The sequence below is a fragment of the Tasmannia lanceolata genome, unplaced genomic scaffold, assembly GCF_043159265.1.
Source record: "Tasmannia lanceolata isolate RefF3 unplaced genomic scaffold, GAP_Taslan_0.1 ptg000025l, whole genome shotgun sequence".
NCBI lineage: Eukaryota > Viridiplantae > Streptophyta > Magnoliopsida > Canellales > Winteraceae > Tasmannia > Tasmannia lanceolata.
In genome coordinates, this window is record NW_027518702.1 from 3,529,024 (window position 1) to 3,542,046 (window position 13,023).

The 13,023-nt window shown below is 38.1% G+C and overlaps 2 pseudogenes; both read right to left on the reverse strand.

Annotated features, from left to right (window-relative positions):
• Positions 1 to 4,103: 4,103 nt before the first annotated feature.
• LOC143858272 (14-3-3-like protein B pseudogene) lies at positions 4,104 to 4,820 on the reverse strand (annotated as a pseudogene).
• Positions 4,821 to 10,712: 5,892 nt separating this feature from the next.
• LOC143858273 (14-3-3-like protein B pseudogene) lies at positions 10,713 to 11,465 on the reverse strand (annotated as a pseudogene).
• Positions 11,466 to 13,023: the final 1,558 nt, after the last annotated feature.

Below are 13,023 nucleotides of genomic sequence, written 5' to 3' on the forward strand. Positions count from 1 at the left end.
TGTACACGTTTGTATCCCATGATATTAGGGACAAATACCTGTATTTATATTCTCATTGTGAATGGAAAAATAAACTCTCGCACCAATTTTACGGATAATTACAATCAATCCCAAATTATGCTTGTATAGAGCACTTATGGGATAAACATAAAATGAAATCTTGACAATTATATATTAAAAAAAAAACAATCCTAACCAAATTCACTTTCCTAGTCTATAGAATGAAATCAAATCAAATCTACTTTCCTAATCTCTAAGGTTACCTCTTCTAATCTACTTGCCTAATCCACCACCACATTGATCTGACAGTTATATCTCAACCTAATCCAACGGTAAGATCTCACATATTCTAACATGCCCCCTCAAACGTATGTGGATTGAAAAATCGACATACGTTAGGTTACAATAAAATTCCCCAATAAGAAATTAAAATTTTCCACTTGAAGTTCCCGTAAGAAAATAGAATCCTTTGATTTAAAGCACACTGCCAAAATTTGATGATGAATATCCCCTGATGTTGTCGAATGTGAAGATGCCAAGGAAGGTGCCGCTTGTAAGATGTGCCGCAAAGAGCTTGAATAAATTGGATTGGACTTAAACCTGGATGGGCAAGTCGTCTTTAGGCTGATTTTGAATATTGAACCTTAAAGAAATGAGCCACTATGGACCAACGTCGGAATGGGCAAGAAATAGGACACAATGGAACAATGCCGGAATGGACAAGAAAGAGCCTCGATGGGCAAGCCATCATGGGTCGGCTTTCGTTACCGATCCCCATGGAATTGAAACAATTCTCCCAGGCATGCACCTTATGGAACGAGGCATCTCAACTAGGTTGGGGAATCATTTCAGGCACTTACCTTAACAAAGGCATGAATTATGAGACAAAAAAGGTGGAAATTGAAAGATAGAGAAAAGTTAAAAAAATATGAAATAGAAGCGATAAATTGCAGCCTAAGACGATGCTCCCAATCATTGGTGCAACAAAGAAGTTATTTAGAGAGTGCAAAAGGATGATGGTGCAGATATCAAATTTAAGGGCGCAAGATAAGATGGGCTTCCAAGAGAAGATGGGCTTCCAAGAGACCAATGGGGTTAAAAATCACAAGGGAAGATACTTTATAAAAATTAGAATGACCAATATCAAAGTTTGGAATGAGATATTACATTGAGGACAAATGTAGCGTGATTGAACGTATCTATGGGCTTTTAATCCAATGGGAAAAATCTCACAAATTTTGTAATGAATGGTGTTGTGATTATCAAAGTTCGGGGAATATGATAAAAAAGACAAAGGAAAGGGGTGTAAAGAAGAAAAGGAGGGGATCCTAGGAAAAGTGGACGATGAAATCCATTTGGTGAAGTGCCATTGCTGTCACTTTCCACTTTTAGAGCGACAGTGCAGCATGGTTTTAAATTTCGGATTTCGGTGGGGACCGAAACTGAAATTTACCAAATTTCTTTTTTTGTCATTTACCAAATTTCGGTCCGAAATTTCGAACCAAATTACGAAATTTTGGTTTTTTGTGGGGTCCGAAACGGTTGCCGAAACCGGAATTTTAAACCATGCAGTGCAGTGGAAAAATAACTTTACCCTTTCTTTTCTTCTCTCTTGAAACCGACAAACACATAACCTTTTATTGTGTGTATTTTCTTGGGGTGTTGCGATGGATACCAATGCCTATTGAGCCATTTGGTTAGATGGGGTTGACAATGGTCATATGGCCTGAGATGCGAAGCGGTGTAGATGGCTGAGAAACAACTATGGTAGTTGGAGTTCCCGGTCATGATATCAAGACAGATCATATGATTGGGACAAACAGAGTGTGGAGGTGCTTGGTCTCCGAGACAAGAGCTAGAATTCACTGTTTAGACACTGGAGAAGACAAATCAAAGTGAGGTAAAGAGATGGTGGTTGTCAGAAGGAGGAGGTGCGGAGGACGGGCAGACGGCTAGATCAGCCGTATGCCGGAGAACGGAAGTGTTTGGTGGGTTGTGTTCAGGCCAAAAAGATCAGGGGCTCTAATACCATGTTAAAATTTTGAATTTTACTAATTCTTGTATAATTTACAATGATCTAATGAGTGTTTAAGTAGAACACTCATAGGATAAATATCGAAAGATATAATCTCAATTAAATATGCTTTCCTAGCAAGCCTACCTACCTCAATTTACCACCAATTCAAAATCAAATATAATATCCCAATTTATTTAGCTTGCCCCTTCTAACCTACTTACTAATTTAATCTAATTGCCTCATATAGCCACATTACCTCATTTAACCAACATGCTTAATCTACCACCAAGATCATCCAACGGCGAATCTCAACCAAATTCAACTGTTGGATCTCACATATTCTAACCAAACTTGGTCTTAAATTTTTTTTAACCACTAGTTTGAGTGGAGAGGGCGAGCCTTGGCGCAACGGTAAGGTTGCTCCATTGTGACTTGGTGGTCACGGGTTCAACTCATGGAAACAGACTCTTTGCAAAGCAGGGGTAAGGCTGTGTACATCTAGCCCTCCAGAGACCCCGAAATGGAGGGAGCCTCGTGCACTGGGCCGCTATTTTTTACTAGTTTGAGGGCTATGAGCCATTGTTGCAATAGTAAACTATGGGCTTACAATTTTTCAAAACAATTCTTAATGTGAATGAGTTTTTAAATTGAAAGCAAAATTGAAATCTTGTGTCAACTTTGGATTTTTTTAACTCTATAACAATCAGCTTCCGCCCCCTTGGAGCAAATTTCTGGCTCCGGCCATTTTAAGCCCTTGAAAGTGAAGCGGTTCTTCATTGGATTGAAGCAAGCAAGCAACAACACGACAAGGTATAAACCTCTCTCTCTCTCATGAAAGTGGAATTTTCTTGAATTAGAATGCCAAAGATCCAAGGGACTACCAGAAATCCAATGCGTAATCTCAGCATTCAAAGTGTATTCCTGAATAATCTCATTTTTTTAATTATTCATCCATTTCATTTTACCAAGTTAGAATTTTTGTTAACCAATAATTTGGTATATAGTATTTAGAGACATTTGGGAAATAATTTTCAAAAAACTAAAACCTTTTAGTTTTAGCTATTTCATGAATTTGGACGACTACTTTAGGAAAATGATAACAGCACAACCATGATTTGACAACTGCACTGACACATCTTGCGGTCAATTGTTATTACAATTCCGAAAAAGCTCTTACAAAGTACAAACCAAATAAAGAGGAAAAGACAAGCTGCGTTTGGGGAATTATTGAAGCATTGTTGTGCTGATATCATTTCCCCATATACTATACACATTACAAATTAGGTATCTTTAGATGGAAAAGAAAGGCCTTTCTTAGTTCTTAGTTCTTACTCGTATAATCACGCCCCGAAGTAGTGGTCTTAAAAGAGTACATATGTGGTTTCTAACCTTACATCTGATGGATTATAAGCGATTGCGCAATCAATCACAGATCTGACGATCCAAACCATACATTTGGTTACATTATGAACCCATCTCAAAGTCATAAATGGAATGCGGTCAGGATTATCGGATCAATGCAAATTTTAGGTTGTAAGTAATCTATAGTGGGACGAGCTAATTGTATGGTCCTGATCATCTCAGTCACTAATATAGCAGCAGAAAATTAAGTGAATTCTTTTTGCAGGCGCGACATTTAACTGAAAGAGACCTTCAAGCAAGACATATGGGGTCAATTTATCACTGCCCTAATACAAATATACCCATACTTCAAAACTACTAGGGATGTTAGCCTATCTGATCAATGTTTTGCTAGTGGACGGCCAAGATCAAAGTTGAACAAAAAAAATCGTGCCGAAAATTAAAGTTAAGATCAATCCCGAAATTCCTGGTTTACGACAATTCTACCTGCTCGGACAACCGATCAACACACGTAAAGATCGCCCATGTACGTAGGATCATGAGATAATAAAGAGATTAGCTAAAAATGGTAATTTTTATTAAGCTAGAAATATATGAGATTCTTCCAACCAAGAAAGTATATAATCTCTCTACTGACCTTAATTTGCAACAAGAAAATAAATGTTCCACATGCCATTAACGACATAGTAATGAACTAAAAGCTTTGAAGTGAGTCACCTTTGCATTAGACACTGCCTTCATCCCCTTCTAGAGTGTCACCATCCTCCCACACACTGAGATTGTCCTTCAAAAGTTGAATGATCATAGCGGCATCCTTGTAACATTCTTCATTCATTTTACCATTTTCAAGCTTGGGAATAGCTTCATCTAAAGCTTGCTTAGTCAAATTGCAAGCTTTTTCATGCATGTTCATAATTTCATAGTAAAAAACTGAGAAATTCAATACTAAGCCCAAGCGAAACAGGTTTTCCGACGGTAGAACCTCCCTCGCCTCTTCGTAACCGGTTTCATAAGCTTTTAAGGACTTAGCCTCAGCCGATTTCCTCTCATAGCCAGTGTTAATCTCGGCAAGATAACGAAAAAAGTCCCCTTTCATCTTATAATAACATACCAATGGCTCTCCACCGCCCGATGAAGGGATGAGATGCTTTTCGACGAGGATCACAACATCAGAACAAATATTAGTGACCTCGGTTTCGATCTTCTCAAGAAAGTTTTTTATCAATGCCACCTTTTGATCATTCCCCGCATCCTCCTCCTTGTGCTTGATGGACATGAGGATCCGCCAAGAAGCCCTCCGCTCTCCGATCAAGCTCTTGTATCCGATGGTGAGTAAATTCCTCTCTCTGATGGTCAATCCTCCGATGGCATCTTTCGCGACTTTTGTCATGAAATCTACTATGTCTTCATACCTCTCCACATCCTCAGCTATCTTAGCCATGTATACCAAGTCCTTACGCTCTTGAAGAAGGGATTCCATGGAGGAAATGAACAATGGACAGATTTCAGAGTGAGAGTATAAATAAGCTATACAGAGCTAATTCATTAAAGCCATAGAGAGCTAATGCATTTTCTAGACAGCTATGAAGACCTACCCATTTTTAGAGGATTCTCTCATTTTTTTTTCAAATGGTGCCACCTATACAAGACCACATAAAGTACCATTTTTAATGACAAAAATACCCTTGTTTTATTTACAAGGCTCTATTTATTACTACGTAAAATGGGCACGAAACAAATTTTACACTGAAAATGGGTGTAGAATTTGTTTCATGACCATTTTACGTCAAGAGAAATGGAGCCAAAATAAAAACACCGCCCCCCCTCCCCCCCCTCCTCGCGTGGGACATATCGCAATGTTAGTTTGTTGAAACATTCTAAATAAAGACGCGTCTTCATATTACCTTCCTAATTTTTTTAGGGAAATGATTTTAGCACTCCACTCTTTTGATATGTAGCGAAAGCTTCTCGTCTTTTAGTGTTTAAAGGGTTGTCAAAAGGTTATTTACATTTCCCAAAACACTCTGACAGTGCCGATTAAAAACTAAATGACAAGAAGCTGTCACTGCGTGTCAAAAGAGTGGAGTACTAGAGAATCATTTCCTTTTTTTGTTATTAGGAAAGCTTTTTAGAAAGAAAACAATATGAAAAGGGAAGTGATATTTACGCCCCTTTTCATCACCAGGGACACCCAGCGTCAGTGTATCAATGGCAAAAACGGGGCTCATGTACTTTATGTCAGAAAAATCCAGAAGCTTTGATTGCAAAGTACAGTGGCAAATGGGTGTCCCTGATGATAAAAGGGGCGTAAATATCATTTCCCTATGAAAAAGCATAATTGTTATAAAATTGTGCTAAACAACCACATTAATGTTGCTACTTTGTAACGAGCCTATCGTTCAATCACAGCTAGAGTCGTCAGTCTTTCTCACAAGTCGGATTTCGTGATTCCGATGTGATTGATTAAGTTAAAATTTTGCAGCAAAAAAATGTAAGGAAAAACAGAAGATTGAGATCCGTCACACTTGGTAACGCACTCTTCTTATAAAGAGAAACACGCTTTTACATCTTCTTAACCCGAAATATGGAATTAGAGGCCTCACCCGTGAAATAAATCATCATACCTACGAGCCAATCAATTGGGAAAGAATCAATAGTTTCTTTTTCGAGAGCGATTCATCCTCCTCGAACACATGCTCTCCATTTTACACTTGTTCTATAGTAGGGGTATATTTATCATTTTATTAGAAAACCAGAGATTCGTAATGGTTACTTTGTTTTTAGTGTATGCATGAATGTTTTTCAATCACTTGTGCTAAAAAAGGAACATAAATCTCTTCTCTCTCCAATATTGATTCGAATCTGAGGAAAGCTATTAATGGTGGCGAGCGTTCAATTTGGGAAGGTAAAGAAGGGGTACCCTATTGGACAAATTTTAGAAGATAAAAATGTTAGAAAATTGAAGGAATGCCAGAGTCTAGTGTTTCCCATTTTTTATTGATCCGAGCTATTCATCTGAGAGCCTTACTTTTACTTTGGATCTCTGGCTAAAAAAAAGTCAAGGCAATCATTCAACGAAAAAACACACATAAGAGACGTCTCGTTTTGGTCATCCAACACACATTATTAAGATGTTAGAATTTAATGATTATTAGAGATTTTAGGCCTATCAAGTGGACGGTTTAGATCAATCATTGGTGGGACCCACTATGCAATAAGTAGGGACGTAGGGTGTGTTCACTTCTCATTTTTTTGTGGAGCAACTCCACTCTGAAAATTCGTCCCAAATCACCACGAATTTCAAAACTATGTGGGTAGCCTCATGATGTCAAACAAAATCAACGGTCTTGATTGCATAAAGATGCCCCCGGCTGAGACCTTACAATTGATTGTCACCATTGATCTTGACAGTGTCCTTTCTTGTAGGCCCAAAAAGTGAAATATTTGCACCTTAAGACTTTTAGGGATTTATTTCCATGTTATTTAGTTTCTATTTTTTTTCATGGTATTTAGTTTTAGGGCATTTATTTTCCTATAGAGTTAGGGCATTTATTTATTTTCCGTGGAAATTTATTTCAGTTGCCTATATAGGCCACATATATTGGAGATTTTAGTTTTGATGAATTAATGAACTGAGAATACAGATTTCTCCCCTATCTCTCTTCTCCCTTCTCCCTTCTCCCTTATCCCTTCTCCCTTCTCCGTTCTCTTTCTTCTTTTCTCTCCACCTATTTCTCACCCTTTCCGGTTGGGTTTATAAACCGTTTCTCCTTTTTGCCCTCTTTCTCCTCTATTCTTCTCTTCTTCTTACTCTTCTTATTCTTTTGCCCTCTTTCTCCTCTATTCTTCCTCTTCTCTTCTTCTTACTCTTCTTATTCTCTTACTCTACTCTTCTTGTCTTCCCCTTCTTCTCTTTTCCCCTTTATCTTCGATTTCTTCTACTAGGATCACATCATGCCTGAATTGTTTAAGATATACGGTTGCATCAGCTCGACATTCATTTCTTCCCAAACAACAAAAACATAAGAAAGAAAAACGTATTGGAGAGATACACCAGCACTTCATTCAAGAAAAACATTTCTGATAGAAATTTTTTTTCTTTCCACGTTTTAGACAGACAATACATAATAGTTGTTAATTTAGAGGGATATCAGATGTTTTCCATTAAATGATACAGAGATTTAAAAAAAAAAGAGAGAAGTCATATTAACCCCCCCCCCCTCCCCCATCAAAATGGAAACCAATGTTAGGATATGTGGGATCCAACGGTTGGATTGGTTTAAGATCTCACCGTTGGATCATCTTGGAGGTAGATTGGGTAAGTTGGCTAAATGAAGCAACTAGATAAATTAACCAAGTGGATTAGAAGAGGCAAGCAAGAGAGATTAGGAAAGTAGATTTGATTAGGTTAGATTAGAATATTCTAGTGTTATCTCTTTCCATGGTTGTCTTGATTTATTTCTATGTTTATCATGTAAGTGCTCTTTATAAGCACCATCAATTGTCTTTGTAATTTATCCAAGAAATTCAAGAATAATAGAAATTCTCTAAAACTCTTTATGGTATCAAAGCCTCCGATCTTGGAGTGACCACAACACAAGTAGCTTCTCTCTCCGGCGGACGGCCGATCTAGCCGTCCGCCTGGCCACCCTTGATTTATTTCTATGCTTGCTGCTTTTCTCTCTCTTTTTTCTCAAATTAACTTCAGTTTTTACATTTGCCATTGTTTCCGTCCTCGTCCTTGCGTTGATATCTTGCTCGGCCTTTCTCTATTCTGCCTCTATCTCTGCCTGGATCGTGTGTCCCATTTCTCTCTTCTTACCACATCTCCCGGCCATAGTTTTGTTGCTGTTTTGTGTTTCTAAATAAACTAACCCCAGGTACCGTTCTTGGCAATGTAAGGTGCACTCCCGAATGCGACAATCTATGCGCTTCTCACTGGCAAGAAGTCGCTGATTTCATCCTTGTTGCTACCACCTCCAAATCATTTCAGAGGCCTGCATTCATGGTATGATCGGATCCCAAGCCCCGGATCTACTTCTCTGACATGTCCCCGCCACTGTTGCTTCTACAAAACATCACAAGGGTAATATCTCGTAATAAAAAATAAATAAAAAACAGAGGGGGTTCTGTTCTTGAGGAGATATCAGTGATGGTTCTTACCCCACCCTTTTCAAAACAATATATTTTTGTTGCTTAGTGCTACACAGAAACCCAAGAGTGAGCATTGCTTAGGTCGTGTCATCTCCTCAATTTACTCAATCCACCCACTTCCTTTGTCTCCTCTCAAATGCATATCCTCTTCTATCTTTAGTAAAATGAAATCCCCAAATTTGATATGTGCACACTCATTTTCTCGACTTTTTCAAAGTTTTGTGTTGTTGCCGTTCGCTTGTTGTCGCTTCTTCTTTTTTTCTTTTCCATCCCTTTTCCTTGTCCTATTTCAGTTGAGGTACCTCTTTGAGGTGCATGCCTGAAATTGATTTATGTACTCAGTTGAGGGGCCTCGATTATTTGAGGTTCGTGCCTGAGAGTCAAATTCCAAGATGATCGGTACTTGCTGACCCATTATTTCTTGCCCATCGTGGCCCTTTCTCGCCCATTCCAGCATGGGTCCATTGCGACCCATTTCTTGCCAATTATGGCATTGGTCCATAGTGACCCAATTCTTGCCCATTCCGGCATTTGGTTCATAGTGACCCATATTTACTCACCCATCAAGGCTTGAGTATTATCTAGCCCTATCGAGGCTATGATTTATTGGCTTTAAAGCCCTCTTCATGACAACAAGTGAAGTGACATCTTCTTCGGCAACTATCGTCTATGATCCTTGGCATCAACATCAGTCTTCATCAAAGTATTTCTTCATCGATTTCTGGAAGTGTGCATCAAATCGGTTGATTTTGATTATATTTGTAATTTGGGGAATTCTATTGTATTGGGCATTTTTTCATTATTTTCAAACGTATATCGATTTTCAATCCATATACGTTTGAGGGGGCATGTTAGGATATGTGGGATCCAACGGTTGGATTGGTTTAAGATCTCACCGTTGGATCATCTTGGAGGTAGATTGGGTAAGTTGGCTAAATGAAGCAACTAGATAAATTAACCAAGTGGATTAGAAGAGGCAAGCAAGAGAGATTAGGAAAGTAGATTTGATTAGGTTAGATTAGAATATTCTAGTGTTATCTCTTTCCATGGTTGTCTTGATTTATTTCTATGTTTATCATGTAAGTGCTCTTTATAAGCACCATCAATTGTCTTTGTAATTTATCCAAGAAATTCAAGAATAATAGAAATTCTCTAAAACTCTTTAACCAAACGCACTCAAACTGACAATAGAGACACGGATTTGGATTTCCGGTATAAGAGAGCCCAAAATACACATCACGTAAGAACATTTTAGCATGAGATCTTACACGACATGACACGTGTGTCCACACTCCTTTGAGCACTTTCAAATGTACTGTTAGGAGTGTTAGAGTTAATACGCGCGTGTGGATATGTTTTTTAGCCTATCTGATCAATGTCCCGCAGATGGACGGCCAAGATCAAAGTTGAACCAAAAAACAAAAGGGAAATGATAAATACACCCCTTTTTCTTTACATGGGACAACCAGCTCCAGTGTACATGGCAATCAGGTCCGTTGAATCCTTCTCACGTGAAGTACATCAGCCCCTCTGCGGTCGTAGATACACTCTTTTCGGATTTCATCATCAATATTCTTCAAAAATATCCCTTCAATTATTCCTGGGCTGTGGGTAGCCAATCAAACATTTCGGAATAATTGATTGATCATGGGGGAGTTTTTTTGTCTCAAAATCCGAATAATATTCATTACTTAAAGTGGTTGCATTCATCAAAAGGAACAAATGAAGTCCTCTGTTAGAGGTATTCCAAAAATGTCTGCGATCGAGTAAATAGCTCTACGAACTAATGGATTGAATTAGAAAATGGTTGCTGGCTGTCCAGAGTATAAAAAAGGGGGGGGGGGGTTGTTGGGGGGGCAGATATATCACTTCCCAAAACAAAATCTTGCCAAAAATTATAGTTAAGATCGACCCTGAAATTCTTGGGTTACGACAATTCTACCTGGTCAGACAACCAATCAACACAGGTAAAGATCGCCTGTGTACGTAGGATCATGAGATGATAAAGAGATTAGCTAAAAGGGTAATTTTTATTAAGCTAGAAATATATGAGATTCTTCCAACCAAGGTAATATATAATCTCTCTACTAACCTTAATTTGCAACAAGAAAATAAATGTTCCGCACGCCATTAACAACATAGTAAAGAACTAAAAGCTTTGAACTGAGTCACCTTTGCATTAGACACTGCCTTCATCCCCTTCCAGAGTGTCACCATCCTCCCACACACTGAGATTGTTCTTCAAAAGTAGAATGATCAGAGTGGCATCCTTGTAACATTCTTCACTCATTTTACCACTTTCAAGCTTGGGAATAGCTTCATCTAAAGCTTGCTTAGTCAAATTAAAAGCTTTTTCATGCATGTTCATAATTTCATAGTAAAAAACTGAGAAATTCAATGCTAAGCCCAAGCGAACTAGATTTGCAGGCGGTAGAACCTCCCTCGCCTCTTCGTAACCGGTCTCATAAGCTTTTAAGGACTTGGCCGCAGCCGATTTCCTCTCATAGCCAGTGTTAATCTCCGCAAGATAACGAGAAAAATCCCCTTTCATCATATAATAATATGCCAATGGTTCTCCACCGCCCGATGAAGGGATGAGATGCTTTTCGACAAGGATCACAACATCATAACAAATATTAGTGACCTCGGTTTCAATCTTCTCGAGAAAGTTTTTGATCAATGCCACCTTTTGATCGTTCCTTGCCTCCTCCTCCTTGCGCTTGACAGACATGAGGATCTGCCAAGAAGCCCTCCGCTCTCCAATCAAGCTCTTATAACCGATGATGAGTAGATTCCTCTCTCTGATGGTCAATCCTCCGATGGCATCTTTCGCGACTTTTGTCATGAAATCTACTATGTCTTTATACCTCTTCACATCCTCAGCTATCTTAGCCATGTAGACCAAGTCCTTATGCTCTTGAAGGGAGGCCATGGAGGAAATGAACAATGAACAGATTTCAGAGTAAGAGTGGGTGTATAAATATGCTATAAGTAGAGAGCAAATACATTTTCTAGACAGCTAGGAAGACCTACCCATTTTTAGACGATTCTTTAATTTTTTTTCAAATGGTGCCACCGATACAAAGTCCACATAAATTACCATTTTTAATGACAAAAATATCCATATTTTTAGAAAGAAAACAATATGAAAAAACACTTATAGAATTGTACAAAACAACCACCTCAATGTTGCTACATTGTAATGAACCGATTGTTCGCGTGACGGGTAGAGTAGTCACATGTGTATTTCTCGCAAGTTGGAGTTCGCAAATTCAGATGCACGATCCTGATGTGATTGATTAAGTCAAAATTTTGTAGCAAAAGAAGTTAAGCCAGAACAAGAGACTGAGATTCGTCCCACCCGTAACGCACTTTTCTTATAAAGAGAAACACGCTTTCACATCTTCTTTAACCCGAAATATGAAATTAGAGGCCTCACCCGTGAAGTAAATCATCATACTTAAAAGCCAATCAATTGGGAGAGAATCAATAGATTCTTTTTTCAAGAGGGATTCATCCTCCTCGAATGCAGTATACAACTCTCCATAAACACTAGTAGGGTATATTTGTCATTTACATCAGAAAACCAGAGATTCGTAACGGTTACTAATTTGTTTTAAGTGTATGCATGAATGTTTTTTAATCACTTGTGCTAAAAAAGGAACATAAATCTCTTTTCCAGAACATTATTAGTTGTTAGAATTTAATGATTATTAGAGATTTTAGGCCTATCAAATGGACGGTTTAGATCAATCATTGGTTGGACCCACTATGACAAGAAAAAAAATTCTTGGATTTTTTTTCTTTCTACAATTTAGACATACAAGACATAATAGTGGTTAATTTAGAGGGATATCATTAGAAATTAAAGGTCCCTCTGGATAAAGATTGAATAGGGATGTAATACCTACAATCCGAATGCAGTCTGATTCCTATGTTCTGGAATCAAGATATGGAAACAGAATCCAAACGCACTCCAACTGACAATAAACACACAGATTTCAATTTCCGGTATAGGATGTTGTAATTGATTTTAAATTTAACATATTTCCTTAATTAGTTTTTTTTCATTTTAACTCTCCAACATTTATTTTTTTTTTTTTATGGGTAAGAACATCGGAGAGCACAAAATACACATCAAGAGGTAAGAACATTGAAGCCTGAGATCTTACAGCTTTCAGATATAACTGTAATGCTATGATTTAGCCGACATATTGAATACTGTAATGCTATGATTTAGCCGACAGTTTGAATTTATTGCTTTATTGCTGACATGCGTGTCAGACACGACACGCGTATCCACACTCCTTTGGACACTTTCAAATGTACTGCTAGGAGTGTTAAGAGTTAATGTGGGCATATTTGTTGTTATATCCCCTCCCCTAAACCTAAAACCCAAAACAAACTCTTATTCCAAGACTATACTCATTGTATCATATTGGTCTCCCTTCTTGCTGTATATTAGAGACGGAAGAGAATTAGATTAAATT